The 14,192-nt window shown below is 39.3% G+C and overlaps 1 protein-coding gene across 1 annotated transcript in view; it reads left to right on the top strand.

The window, feature by feature from the left end:
* The first annotated feature begins 599 nt into the window (after nucleotides 1-599).
* Nucleotides 600-14,192, top strand: part of LOC126176995 (uncharacterized) — a 434,921-nt gene continuing 421,328 nt past the window's right edge. The window contains exon 1 of the mRNA XM_049924207.1: nucleotides 600-968. The gene's annotated coding sequence lies outside the window, so the exon portion shown is untranslated. The remainder of the gene's footprint in view (nucleotides 969-14,192) is intronic.

Genomic DNA, 14,192 nt, shown 5'->3' on the forward strand with positions numbered 1-14,192 from the left:
TGAGTATATGAAAATTTTTATGAGCAGCTGAAGACGGCTGCTTGATATTTTTCAGACGTTTACGAGCTGCGGGGCCAGCATTTGAGGCTCACTGCAAAGCGATTCTACTTCCACCAGCCTACATTTCGCGAAATGACTGTGAAGATAAGATAACAGAAATTAGGGCTCATATGGAGGCACATAGACAACAACTTTCTCTTTGCTCTATTTGCAAGTGGAACAGGAAACAAGATAACTTCTAGTAGTATCAGGTAATCTCCACCGTGCACATAGGGCAGCTTACGGTCTATGTATGTAGATGTGGATTTACCTTCTGAAGAGTAATCAGAATATGTTATATCGTTCATACATCTCTCTATTGTTGTCACTTATCCCTATTATAGCTTCATATGTACAAAACCCTAAAGACGGCGTGATGTAACGAACAAACAGAGGCTGACCATATAGTGCGTATTGTCTGTATGACACCGATACAGGAACAAAGGTCGCCCCGGACTGCGCCTGCGCAGGGCGGCTTCTCGCGTGGCACGGCGGGAGCTCTGCCGTTATCTGCTTCTGCGGTGCGCGCTTCAGTCTGGCTCCGGCGCCCCTGCCGGATGGCTTGGTAGGCAGCCCCGCGTAACACGTCCGCTCCTACCTGCGACCGCCGACTCTCGCGTAAACTAGTCTTCCAGTTTGACTCTTCTCAGCACGCTTGTTGATCATGAACGATGGTCAGCTTAAAGTTTCGTGTTACATTTTTTCAGTGCGTACAACTTTTCTAGCAACTTTCATTTCAATACTGCCGTGAAATAAGTAAACTGCTTACACGGACACGTTCAGCCACACCCCTTCTTATTACAGGGGACTTACATAGACGTATTGTTCATTTCCAAAAAATGTAACGCCAATGTGTGACAGCAAGAACGAACTGTATTTATGGTTGAATATTTTCTGCAGGAAGACATGCAACCAGAGCAGTGTATAAGGTAAATTAAAGTAGTCTGACAATGTAGAATCTGTATATTGTCATCGGCCATTATTTCCCGCGCTGCAAAAACAGAACAGTTTCCTAAACATGTCGATCGTTCTAACGTCTTTCTTAATGCGTTGCGCAATTTTACCAGCCCTGAAGTTTCTTGGAAATTATGTATCTATAAAAAATTTACACCCAGCGCGAATTATTTGCTACGTGTATTTACTTTCTCTGGAAAAAATCGATATGATACTTTGCTGATTACATTCATCTGTATCGTTAATATGTACCACACACTTAAGACTATGTTGCTGTCTCTTCTACGATTATATAAATTTTCATAGCATGACTGCGGAAAGTTAAGTATTTTTCTGCTCTGAAAAGACGTACACATACGTTTAATTCTCCAAATGTGTTGCCATTCGAACACAAATACCCTTATTTTGATTCTTCAGAGAGATGGTCTACTCAGTGCTCTACTCTATTCACAGTTGGTTACGTGCTGGTTAGTCAGGCCACAAGGAGTATTAAGCCTCGCTCTATCATTTATTTCCGACAGGAACGTGAAAGGAACTTCAATTATTAGTAAAAGAATATTTATTTTTGACGGAAATAATGGAGTCTTCCCTCCCTTCGCTCATTACCTTGATCAAGAACTCGCAATCGAGGTTGAGCATATTGAGGGAAATAACCAAACTGAGTCTTGATGTAGATAGTGTAAATTGATACGATCTTGTCATATTTCATTGATCTATGTCATCTGTCATGAGTGGGTCTTTCTTTTTAGTCAACGTTATTCTGACTGGTTTGAGGTGACCCGACACGAATTCCACTATTACACCCCATCTGTCAATTAATTGTTGGATATATTCCAGTCTCTGGCTCGACTGCAGTTTATTACCTCTTACAGCTCCCACTAGTACTTTGAAAGTTATTCCTTTTTCACACGTCTTATTATCGTTTCCCGTCTTGTGTCAGTGGTTTCCACACGTTCTTCTCTGCACTGATTCGATGGACAGATTCCTCATTGCTAATCTTATTAATCCACCTAGTATTCATCATTTTTCTACAGCACCGCATCTCTAACACTTTCATTCTCTTCTTTTCGTAGTTGCAGCAGTCCATGATTTACTACCATGAAATGTTATGCTTCAAAAGTACTTTTTCAGATTTTTCTTCCTCAAATTAACAATTGTTTCTGATGCTAGAGGATTTATTTTGCCCATGAATACACTTTTCGCCTGTACTAGTCTGCTTTTTGTGTCTTTCTTGCTTCGTCCATCTCTCGTTATTTTGCTTCCCAGGTAGCAGAATTCATTCCTTACTTCGCCTGCTACGTGGTTTCCAATTTTAAACTCGAGCATTTCGTCAGTCTCACATCTGGTACCCGTCAAGTAGAAAATAAGGAACTCCAAAAATCGAGACAGTTGAATTACTATTTCATTTGGTCTCACATGGCTCGTTGACATGAAATAGTAAGTAATCTTCAAATGAACGAATTTATTTCATAATGCATAAGATTACTGTATTTTGTTTTTAAAAATTGTTAGGACTCGTTTCACTTTCTCTCACAGGTTACGACATACAGATAGGCACAGTAAAAATTCTTCATCCACCCAGGGAAATATTGATTTTCTTGTATTCCAGTCACAGACCACAAAGTATTTATAAATCAAGTTATTAATTGTTATTAATAACGTGATATGGTATAGTAAGTAATCTTCAAATGAACGAATTTATTTCATAATGCATAAATTTACTGTATTTTGTTTTTAAAAATTGTTAGGACTCGTTTCACTTTCTCTCACAGGTTACGACATACAGATAGGCACAGTAAAAATTCTTCATCCACCGAGGGAAATATTTATTTTCTTGTATTTCAGTCACAGACCACAAAGTATTTATAAATCAAGTTATTAATTGTTATTAATAATTAGCTCTGTGTATACAGAGATCCAATTGTGGTCATTATTGATTGTAATTAATAACTTGATTTATAAATACTTTGTGATCTGTGAGTGTGTGTGTGTGTGTGTGTGTGTGTGTGTGTGTGTGTGTGTGTGTGTGTGTGTGTGTGTGTGAGTGTGTTTGTGTGTGTGTGTGTGTGTGTGTGTGTGCAAAAGAGATAGCTTGGAGTCCAGATGTATCCAATTTACAAAATACAGAATCAAATAGCACTGAAAGCAAACTGAAATGTTCCCAAATCTTGGTCTATACAGTATACTGGTCATATCACATCAGTGTAGATATACATGGCACAGTGACAGGCATTACCTAAGGAAGATTTGTCACAAATTAAAAAATTTGAGTACCACACAATAACATAAATACTGACAATGTAAGGCAACTATTACACTGTCGTACACTGATTATTGACTTGTTTGCATCTGGCATGCTAGATGTCGTTGCTGCACATTAGTTTCATGGCTTTATTAAAACAACTTTTTTTAAAGGAATGTTCAAAGCCTTTCCAGCAGGAGATAATACAGATAGATACAGGTGTACAGACCATTGCGCTTAGATATTGTACGATAAAATATGAGGTAAAGGGTGATTTTATTAAAAACAAATATATTTTAAATGCTTGTAGAGATCCATTATACAATGTTCACTCGTGTTCAGAAAAAAAAACAGAACACCTTGAATGACTAGAGTCAGGACGTTCATATTCACAGGACATGCTCTGAAGAAATGATTAGCATTTTAAACATGTCGCCCCGTGGGTTTAGATTCGACATCGATATCGCGGCACGGCACGACCTACTAGTAAAATGTGCCTGCAGCTCTCGTTCTCGCTATAAACCGAAGATAATGGATCAATGTTACTTGAGCAGACGTGAAGCATACCTCGCAGATCTATGTGCGAACTTTATTGTCAAACCAGTGAGTCAGAATGAGGGGGAGTTATTGATATCAGAGAATGTGATGCATCAGTTTTGGAAATTGCTGCTCGTATGGGACGAAGTGTTTCGTCTGAACAACGGGCGTGTGCAGAATGGTTCGCGGAAGGCCGTAGAGCACGACGAGATGGGTCAGACCATCTTCCGAGAAGGTCGAAACCTCATATGATGGCATTGCAGGACAGATCTGTGTCCTCCTAAGTTCTTGCGCAACTGTGGAACAGTGTAACACATCGTACACTGGGTTTCGTGCACGTCGCTCATTCTCTGCCTACCTTTTACGAATGTGCAGAAACATGCTAAACGGTAATGGTGAATGGAATAACGTCACTTGGGACAGTAATGGCAGCAGGCAGTTTTTTCGGACAAGTTCACGTTCTGGTTTATTTGGAATTGATGGCCGTGGTTTGGTTCGCCAAAGACAGGGTGAGCGGCATCACAGTGACCGCATTCGCACAAGACATATAACAGCAACTCAAGGCCTTACGGTGTGGGGTATTATTGGGTACAACCACAAATCACAGTTGGTGCGTGTCCAGGACACTGTGATCTGTGTGACCTACCTGAATAACATCCTGCGACCAGTGGCCATACCCTTTCTGTACACCACCTCAGACCGCAAATTCCAGCACCACGATGCTCAATCACATGTTTCGGCACGGACACGTGCATTTTTGGTGTCACAGGATGTCAGCTTTTTGCTCTGGCCCGCCAGATCACTAGACTTTCCGCCAATCGAAAATGTGTGGGATATGGTGGAACGATGTGACCCAACGTCAGTCACCACAGATGAACTTTGGAACCAGATGAATTCAGCAATGATGGCTATTTCACAGGACGCCATTTACACCTTATATGCGTCGATTCTAAAAAAAAAAAAAAAAAAGAAAAAAAAAGAAGCTCTAAGCACTATGCGACCTAACATCTGAGGTCATCAGTCCTGCAGACTTAGAACTACTTAAACCTAACTAACCTAAGGACATCACACACATCCATGCCCGAGGTAGGATTCGAACCGGCGACCGTAGCAGCAGCATGGTTCCGGACTGAAGTGCCTAGAACCACTCGGTCACAACGGCCGGCTCGCGTCGGTGCCATCACGTATGGAACAAGTCATAAGAGCCCATGGCGAACTCTGTGCGTACTACCAACAGGACATTTGCTGAACCAAGTTGACTGAAACGCCAATGATTTCTGCAGAACGTACTAATGTACATGTCCCGTAAATATGAGCGTGCGGTATCTAGTCGTTCAAGGTGGGTTTTTTTCTGAACATGAGTGTAATTAACAAACGAACCACAAAAAATCTGCAGCCTGACAATAAATAAAGTAGAACAAAATAACAAAAGCGTGAGCACACATCCTCCCTTATATTCCACTTGACAATCGTTCGTAGACAAATAGTTTACAATTATATGAAAGGAAACGAAAAGACAGCTGTTGTTACAGCGTTATTGTCCCATATATCATCTGTTAACCCATGCTGCATTTACACTCAGTAGCTGTAGATTGTGGCTCCAAACAGTTATGAGTATGAGCTCGTAAAGTGCAACCAACTAAGAATCTGTCGAAGCCTGGGTATATATTTACTCTGTACACGATTACAGCTGTATAAATAAAACTGATACAAACATGCAGTATACAAAAGAAACTATTAAAACATCCAATAAAACCCAAGTATGGAAAAGAAACTGTAACAATACACAGCTCACATAACGGGCATAGGTCGACTAATGTGGCAGAAACAATAAAAACTGTTTATGTAGCTCCACCATTTTGTTGGTAATGGACGAAGATCTGTGTTTTGATAATTCATTATTTAAAATTTTTGCCACAGTAACGTGTTGTTTATACTTCTTAAGTTTCATGTGTTGAATGTATAACGCGTGTAGTAAGTTAATTCCATAACTGTTGTATAACTGTGTTGTTTGGACGTTACACAGTATCTCAATGGAATTTTACTATGATAAGCAGTTTTAGTGCAGGTCTGTTTTGAAAATGAATGGCTATATTCGAATCTTGTCCCCAGTACAAACTACATTCAACTGTGACATAAAATTTAAATAAACAATTAATAAAAGCCATATTGAGCTAGGATAACAAAGGTCTAAAGCGAAATATAAAAAAGCCACAAAGTATAAGGATTAAAATTAAGAGAGTAATATGCAGCAAAATCTATTCTATATATATTTAATGAATGATGCTTGAGGAGGAAATGGCACTGACAAAGCTGCGATAAATGCTGTAAGACATATCACATACTGTTGAGTAAACACAATTAATAAATTATAGGCCTGGGTAACAAGAAAGAAAGGACAGCAAGCCACAGAATACCTAAGAGAAAGATCATTCTCTTTTTGGGTGTTCTTCTCTAAGTACAAAGTCAGTCTGTGTTAATATTTTTTTCAGTATATACCTATTGCGCTCAGCTTTTACACCGATTATTTTCGTATGTAATGATATTTAAATAGTGGTCACTTTAACACATTCAGTCAATTATGGCTTTAATTTATTTGCATTAGTAACGTGAAGCGAATTTATGTACTGGAGTATAGATATTCTGGTACTCCACTTCCTCTTATACATTCATAATTTTCATCAACAAAGAAATGAAAATTTTCATCTTTGAAGAACACACTATAAAGATCTGAATATATTTTTTCCTCTTGGAAAGTTCGCTGCTTTACTGTGGCAGCACAATTTCTTTTTCATAATTTAGATCTTCACCTTCTGTGGGATAACTATTTAGTTTTAAAATCATAGATCATGGACCAAGGGTTTTTTTCTTTTATTTTATTTTCGTATTATTGATTGTAATGAAGTCAGCTAATTACTGCAGGAACGGTTAAACTGAGTTATATACAAATTCCATGTAACAGGAATGAACGAGTTATGAGCAGCCCACTCGCGTAAGTACCGAGGGGAGCATTTCGCTTCTTTTCGATATCGTATAACTGTTATAGTACATTAGAAAGGATTCACACCAGTGTATAGAATGATAAAAGAATTTTCCTACTCGATCACGTTTGCCTTTCATCATGTGTGTGTGTGTGTGTGTGTGTGTGTGTGTGTGTGTGTGTGTGCTTGTGTGTGTGTCCGTTACTGAATATATTATGAATAAATCACATATTTGGAACTCATATAGTATTCCAGTAGTCAATCACGTAACACGTGCAGAAAATGAAATTAAGAAGTTCCCTATTGTATTGTTTAACTACAAGCTACTTTCCTAATTAATCCTTGAAAAAACCTCCAGATCGTTAAATAGAGATTCGTGGGACGTTTCAGAGCATTCTCCGACATATAGACTCCTCAATCTACTTGAGAGAGGTAACTGCTAATATTGTTTTAAATACTTGCTATGCGTAATACTGACCAGTTCTGTGGCAGTTTGCTCTCAATGAAATTCAAAGGAAGTGTTGAAAATAGTATCCGACGAAAGACGTAGCCTCTTCATCCTTTCACAGCGATTCAGTTCATAGGTGCCTGCAGCCCAAGACAAATGACACCACAGTACTAAGAATCATTATCCATTCCTTGAAAGTAACGTGCAGTACACAATGTACCTAGTATGCTGCACTGTACAGATTTCATGCAATTCTGTTAATCCGTTGGCCACCACTGTGGACTGCTACATTACTAACCACTCGAGTGTAACTTAGGTGGCCTTCTTTTACCCATCACCTGAGAAATTTATGGACTACATTAATTGCAGCCTATATACTTTTACTGTTTTCTCAGCAGAAGGTCTATTTATTACTATCACTTAATTGTTTCCCTCTATGAAACGTTTTTGCTTTTTCACAATGCTGAGACCAGGCCTGAACGTGTTTCTTGTGTACAATTAAATTAAGTTGTTATTCGTTTTTGTACTCTCTTTTGCTGAGAAAAAAACCAATTATTTCCTCAGACGACTATTGCATCATTATCTACATCTTCCATTGTTTTGATCTCCTCAAATTACCTATTATGCTTAATAAATGTCTAAAAAGATCTTTCCAGCATGTCCAGTAATAAACTGTTAGTCCCCTATTGGCTCAATTCACAAGTCATATTTCCTCATTTCCTTTCATTTCTTCCAGTTCCACACAAAAACGTTTTTGAGCTTATGTGCATCCAGTCTTTTGAACATCTCCTGTAGAGGACGTCCAACTCAAAAACGGTCCACCTCACTTGCACCGAAAAGGCGTATGAAATTCTATTTCATATACCACGAATGGACTACTGTCGCTTGACCAGAAACGTTTTCCATATCATCAACGGAACCTGACGACCCAAATTACACACTGAAAAAACCAACAGGAATGAATTGCAAACCTAAAAGCCATTAACACAAGAAATACAACAGGGTCAAAAGATGTTTTAGGAAGAAGGTTTGAGAAGTTAAGAAGAGCAAGAAAGTCAGAGCCAAGTAATAGTTCCAGCTGCTCCTTACAGGACGAGACAACTGAAAAGAATTTTCGTTCCCCTTCACAATAATATAAGACACTGCGGCTTACGTGTTACACTTCACTTAATAGTCAGTTATATTATTTCTTCACAGAAAGAAACATTATTTGCTGGAGCTCACAGTCCGGCGTAGTTGTGGCGGATCCCGCCAGGTGTCACGCTCCTCAATGTCATTGCTCTGTGCGCCTCCAGTGACGTCATCCCACATCCTTTTCGGTTCCTGTATCGTTGCTTATGCCACTCAAAGTAGTAAAATATTTAAACATTTATACAAACAGTAAAGACTAAGCTTCATTCACTTCAATGCTGACTAGGGCTGACGTGAACAAAACACTAAACGGGATTTTACAAAACATGAAAATTTTAAATAATACATTTTATCTTCCGCCCTCATAACCTTTTCTGCGTTTCCTGTACTACCTAATAATAAGTTTGCATGTTATCACGTTCTGCAGAAGGCAATTTTCTACGAGGCACTTGTTCCTTAGATCCTCATTAAAACTGAGGTCGATATTGTTATCGTTTTAAATTGTTTCTACTTTATAATTCATACCAAAGAAAAATTAATTTTGAACTTTCTGCGTCCCGTGATCCTATTCGTATTATGGTTTCATCTTTCATCTTTCTGATTGCAATTTCCTCCTGAATAGTCTCCGCCTAGGTATCAGAACAGCCTACTATTAGAAACGCAGTGCTTATATCTAATTCACTGGTGTGATGTCATGTGCTGGTTGATGAATCCTATTTTTGCTGTCGACATTTTTCTCATGCTTGTTGCACTCCATGAGACCGTTTTCGGTATTCAACTCATGTGACAATACATTTGTGTCTTGAGCGAATCCCAGACTCACGGGTCATTTGCAATTCTTCTCTCTATGGGAGTTGAGTTTTACGTCTGGTTCCATTAAGTTGCGATTAAAATTCTACAGTCTGTAAATTGGAGTCACGATGAAAAGTAATACTAACATCTGCATTGTGATAAGATGCGATTAACATAGCTATAGAAAAGACGCTAAATTACAATTCGAGACACATTAATGACTTACCTAAATAAATGCCATTAAATAATACGATTAGGCTTCATTTATGTTCATCAAGGGGTTTGGGATATCTGCATGTGACATGGCTGCCATAGTCCAACTTATGAAACACACAGTTGTGTACCGTGTACGGTACCTATATGTGTCATTTAGTTTCTTCTGGTCCTCAGAACTGATGATGCACCTTTAACGACAAATTGGTCCCATAATTGTACTAGGCAAAATAATGATATTTGTCAACAGTACCAAAAGAAACATTATTCCACTTATTAACAAGAATAGAAGAGAACTATTAGTGATAGTAATGAAGGACTGAAGTATTTTTGTCTCATTATTTACCAATAATGAACAACAAAGTCCCATTTACTTCTTGCCTACAACACAAAGACAGCCCTTAAATTAATAATGGGGTGATCTAGAAGTAAGAAAAAGGTGCATATTTTCTTTTATTTTCTGGAAATACGTTCTTATTCGACAAAGCTAGGAAATATGTGTGCTGTAGCTACCATATCGCTTAGGAGACGCTTGACACAGCAAAACATTGCACGATCAAAAGTCCAGTGAGAACGTATTTTCAAATTTATTACAGTAATATCCTCCAGAATTTTGATTATGCTTCACACGAAGGCTTGGCGTGGTTGAGGTGAAAGTTATTGCAATATCCTTCTGCTTTTAGATTAGGCTGTATATCAGTACATTCATACATCGAAAAAGTGGATGCGTATATGTAGATTCACGTCTGCTAAACCAATGGATCCATTTCAACCAAACTTGATACACTTTTACTTACTGTCTGGGAAGAGTAACTGTGGGCGTAAGAACCGTCTCAATTTCAAAATAGTGGAGGTGGCGTAGAAAAAGTATTGTAACCTATGAAGATCAAATAGCCAAACTATATTCACCCAGGTCTTGAGCGTGAGAGCACTTAGTGACGTGCAACAAACTTAACACATAATTTGAAACCCTTACGAGACTTTCTCTCAGTGACACCCCGCGCAAAAGTTTATCGCTTACTACATTTTGCTGCTTGTGAAGTAAAATCAGATATGACGTTTTAATTTATTACTTCTTTACTGCTTACTTTATTCGAAATACATTCTGAAGACAGCACATGCATATAAAATTGAATGTACCTGCAAAAATATGATTCTACGACACGTAAGTCAGGACATATGACGTCATAAATACTAAGAAATTTGTAGAAGTGCTGCATCGTGCATTACACTCTAATTTAATACTTCTGTATTACTAGCTCGATTCGGAACAAGTTTTGCAGACGGTATGCACTTACACCAATGAATGTAGGTGCAAAATTATATTACTGTACGACACGTAGTTGAGAAGATATGAAGTAATAAAAATTGAGTTACCTCAAAACGAAACTGCAGGACGCCATTCTGTAGGGGTAGAGATGAAATATTTTTACAAATATAAGGGAAACATGTTAAATGTATGTGACAAGCGCATAGGCTGGCAATGTCGTTAACTAAAAATTCTTCCGAACCCTGGTTTGATTTCAGCTGAACTCGGTGATAATGTGAAGAGGGAAAGGGTAGGAGGAGATGGACAGAGAGAAGTGGTTGGAGGAGGCTGACAGAGAGAGTAGGGAGGAGGGTGAAATAGAGGGTGCTGGAGAAACGGAAACAGAGAAAGAAGAGGAGAGATGAAGTAAGGAGAGTACGACATAGAAGGTATAGAGTATGAGAGGTACAGAGGGTGGAGTTGGGAGGAGGAGACTGCCAGAAAGAAGAAAGTGGGGAATGGGAAATGGACAGAGAAAGGGGTTGACTTGGGAGAAGGAAGAAGAGGGGGTGGACAGAAATAGGAGGAGGCGGACAGAGGGGAAGAAGTAGATGGACAGCAAAAGATGAACTAATGGAATTAGAGGGGGCAGTAGATCGACAGAGAGAGCGCACAGGAGCAGATGGAGGAGCAGCAGGAGATGGACAGAGGAGTGGGTGGAGGTGGTGGACAGAGAGAAAGAAGGGTAGCAGATGGACAGCCATTAGGCGAAGAGGAGAGAGACTAATAGAAGATTGGAATAAGTACATACCCCAGTAACACAGGATACTCAGCTAATATTAACATACGGCGTAAGGAAACAGACAGCATTAACAGCTTTCACCAACTTTAGTCTTAAGTTTTGTGATACATCTGCCATTGCGACAATATCTTAGGAGGAGTTCCTGTTGTTGTGGTTTTCAGTCCTGAGACTGGTTTGATGCAGCTCTCCATGCTACTCTATCTTGTGCAAGCTTCTTCATCTCCCAGTATCTACTGCAACCTACATCCTTCTGAATCTGCTTAGTGTATTCATCTCTTGGTCTCCCCCTACGATTTTTACCCTCCACACTGCCCTCCAACGCTAAATTTGTGATCCCTTGATGCCTCAAAACATGTCCTACCAACCGATCCCTTCTTGTAGTCAAGTTGTGCCACAAACTTCTCTTCTCCCCAATCCTATTCAATACCTCCTCATTAGTTATGTGATCTACCCACCTTATCTTCAGCATTCTTCTGTAGCACCACATTTCGAAAGCTTCTATTCTCTTCTTGTCCAAACTAGTTATCGTCCACGTTTCACTTCCATACATGGCTACACTCCATACAAATACTTTCAGAAACGACTTCCTGACACTTAAATCTATACTCGATGTTAACAAATTCCTCTTCTTGAGAAACGCTTTCCTTGCCATTGCCAGTCTACATTTTATATCCTCTCTACTTCGACCATCATCGGTTATTTTTCCCTAAATAGCAAAACTCCTTTACTACTTTAAGTGTCTCATTTCCTAATCTAATTCCCTCAGCATCACCCGACGTAATTTGACTACATTCCATTATCCTTGTTTTGCCTTTGTTGATCTTCATCTCATATCCTCCCTTCAAGACACCATCCATTCCGTTCAACTGCTCTTCCAAGTCCTTTGCTGTCTCTGACAGAATTACAATGTCATCGGCGAACCTCAAAGTTTTTACTTCTTCTCCATGAATTTTAATACCTACTCCGAATTTTTCTTTTGTTTCCTTTACTGCTTGCTCAATATACAGATTGAATAACATCGGGGAGAGGCTACAACCCTGTCTTACTCCTTTCCCAACCACTGCTTCCCTTTCATGCCCCTCGACTCTTATAACTGCCATCTGGTTTCTGCACAAACAGTAAATAGCCTTTCGCTCCCTGTATTTTACCCCTGCCACCTTTAGAATTTGAAAGAGAGTATTCCAGTTAACATTGTCAAAAGCTTTCTCTAAGTCTACAAATGCTAGAAATGTAGGTTTGCCTTTTCTTAATCTTTCTTCTAAGATAAGTCGTAAGGTCAGTATTGCCTCACGTGTTCCAACATTTCTACGGAATCCAAACTGATCTTCCCCGAGGTAGGCTTCTACCAGTTTTTCCATTCGTCTGTAAAGAATTCGCGTTAGTATTTTGCAGCTGTGTCTTATTAAACTGACAGTTCGGTAATTTTCACATCTGTCAACACCTGCTTTCTTTGGGATTGGAATTATTATATTCTTCTTGAAGTCTGAGGGTATTTCGCCTGTCTCATACATCGTGTTCACCAGATGGTAGAGTTTTGTCATGACTGGCTCTCCCGAGGCGATTAGTAGTTCAAATGGAATGTTGTCTACTCCCGGGGCCTTGTTTCGACTCAGGTCTTTCAGTGCTCTGTCAAACTCTTCACGCAGTATCTTATCTCCCATTTCGTCTTCATCTACATCCTCTTCCATTTCCATAATATTGTCCTCAAGCACATCGCCCTTGTATAAACCCTCCATATACTCCTTCCACCTTTCTGCCTTCCCTTCTTTGCTTAGAACTGGGTTGCCATCTGAGCTCTTGATATTCATACAAGTGGTTCTCTTCTCTCCAAAGGTCTCTTTAATTTTCCTGTAGGCAGTATCTATCTTACCCCTAGTGAGAGAAGCCTCTACATCCTTACATTTGTCCTCTAGCCATCCCTGCTTAGCCATTTTGCACTTCCTGTCGATCTCATTTTTGAGGCGTTTGTATTCCTTTTTGCCTGCTTCATTTACTGCATTTTTATATTTTCTCCTTTCATCAATTAAATTCAATATTTCTTCTGTTACCCAAGGATTTCTATTAGCCCTCGTCTTTTTACCTACTTAATCCTCTGCTGCCTTCACTACTTCATCCCTCAGAGCTACCCATTCTTCTTCTACTGTATTTCTTTCCCCCATTCCTGTCAATTGTTCCCTTATGCTCTCCCTGAAACTCTCTACAACCTCTGGTTCTTTCAGTTTATCCAGGTCCCATCTCCTTAAATTCCCACCTTTTTGCAGTTTCTTCAGTTTCAATCTGCAGTTCATAACAAATAGATTGTGGTCAGAATCCACATCTGCCCCTGGAAATGTCTTACAATTTAAAACCTGGTTCCTAAATCTCTGTCTTACCACTATATAATCCATCCGATACCTTCTAGTATCTCCCGGATTCTTCCAGGTATACAACCTTCTTTTATGATTCTTGAACCAAGTGTTGGCTATGATTAAGTTATGCTCTGTGCAAAGTTCTACAAGGCGGCTTCCTCTTTCATTCCTTCCCCCCAATCCATATTCACCTACTATGTTTCCTTCTCTCCCTTTTCCCACACTCGAATTCCAGTCACCCATGACTATTAAATTTTCGTCTCCCTTCACTACCTGAATAATTTCTTTTATCTCATCATACATTTCATCTATTTCTTCATCATCTGCAGAGGTAGTTGGCATATAAACTTGTACTACTGTAGTAGGCATGGGCTTTGAGTCTATCTTGGCCACAATAATGCGTTCACTATGCTGTTTGTAGTAGCTAACCCGCACTCCTATTTTTTTATTCATTAT

The sequence above is a fragment of the Schistocerca cancellata genome, chromosome 3 (genome assembly GCF_023864275.1).
Source record: "Schistocerca cancellata isolate TAMUIC-IGC-003103 chromosome 3, iqSchCanc2.1, whole genome shotgun sequence".
Taxonomy (NCBI): domain Eukaryota; kingdom Metazoa; phylum Arthropoda; class Insecta; order Orthoptera; family Acrididae; genus Schistocerca; species Schistocerca cancellata.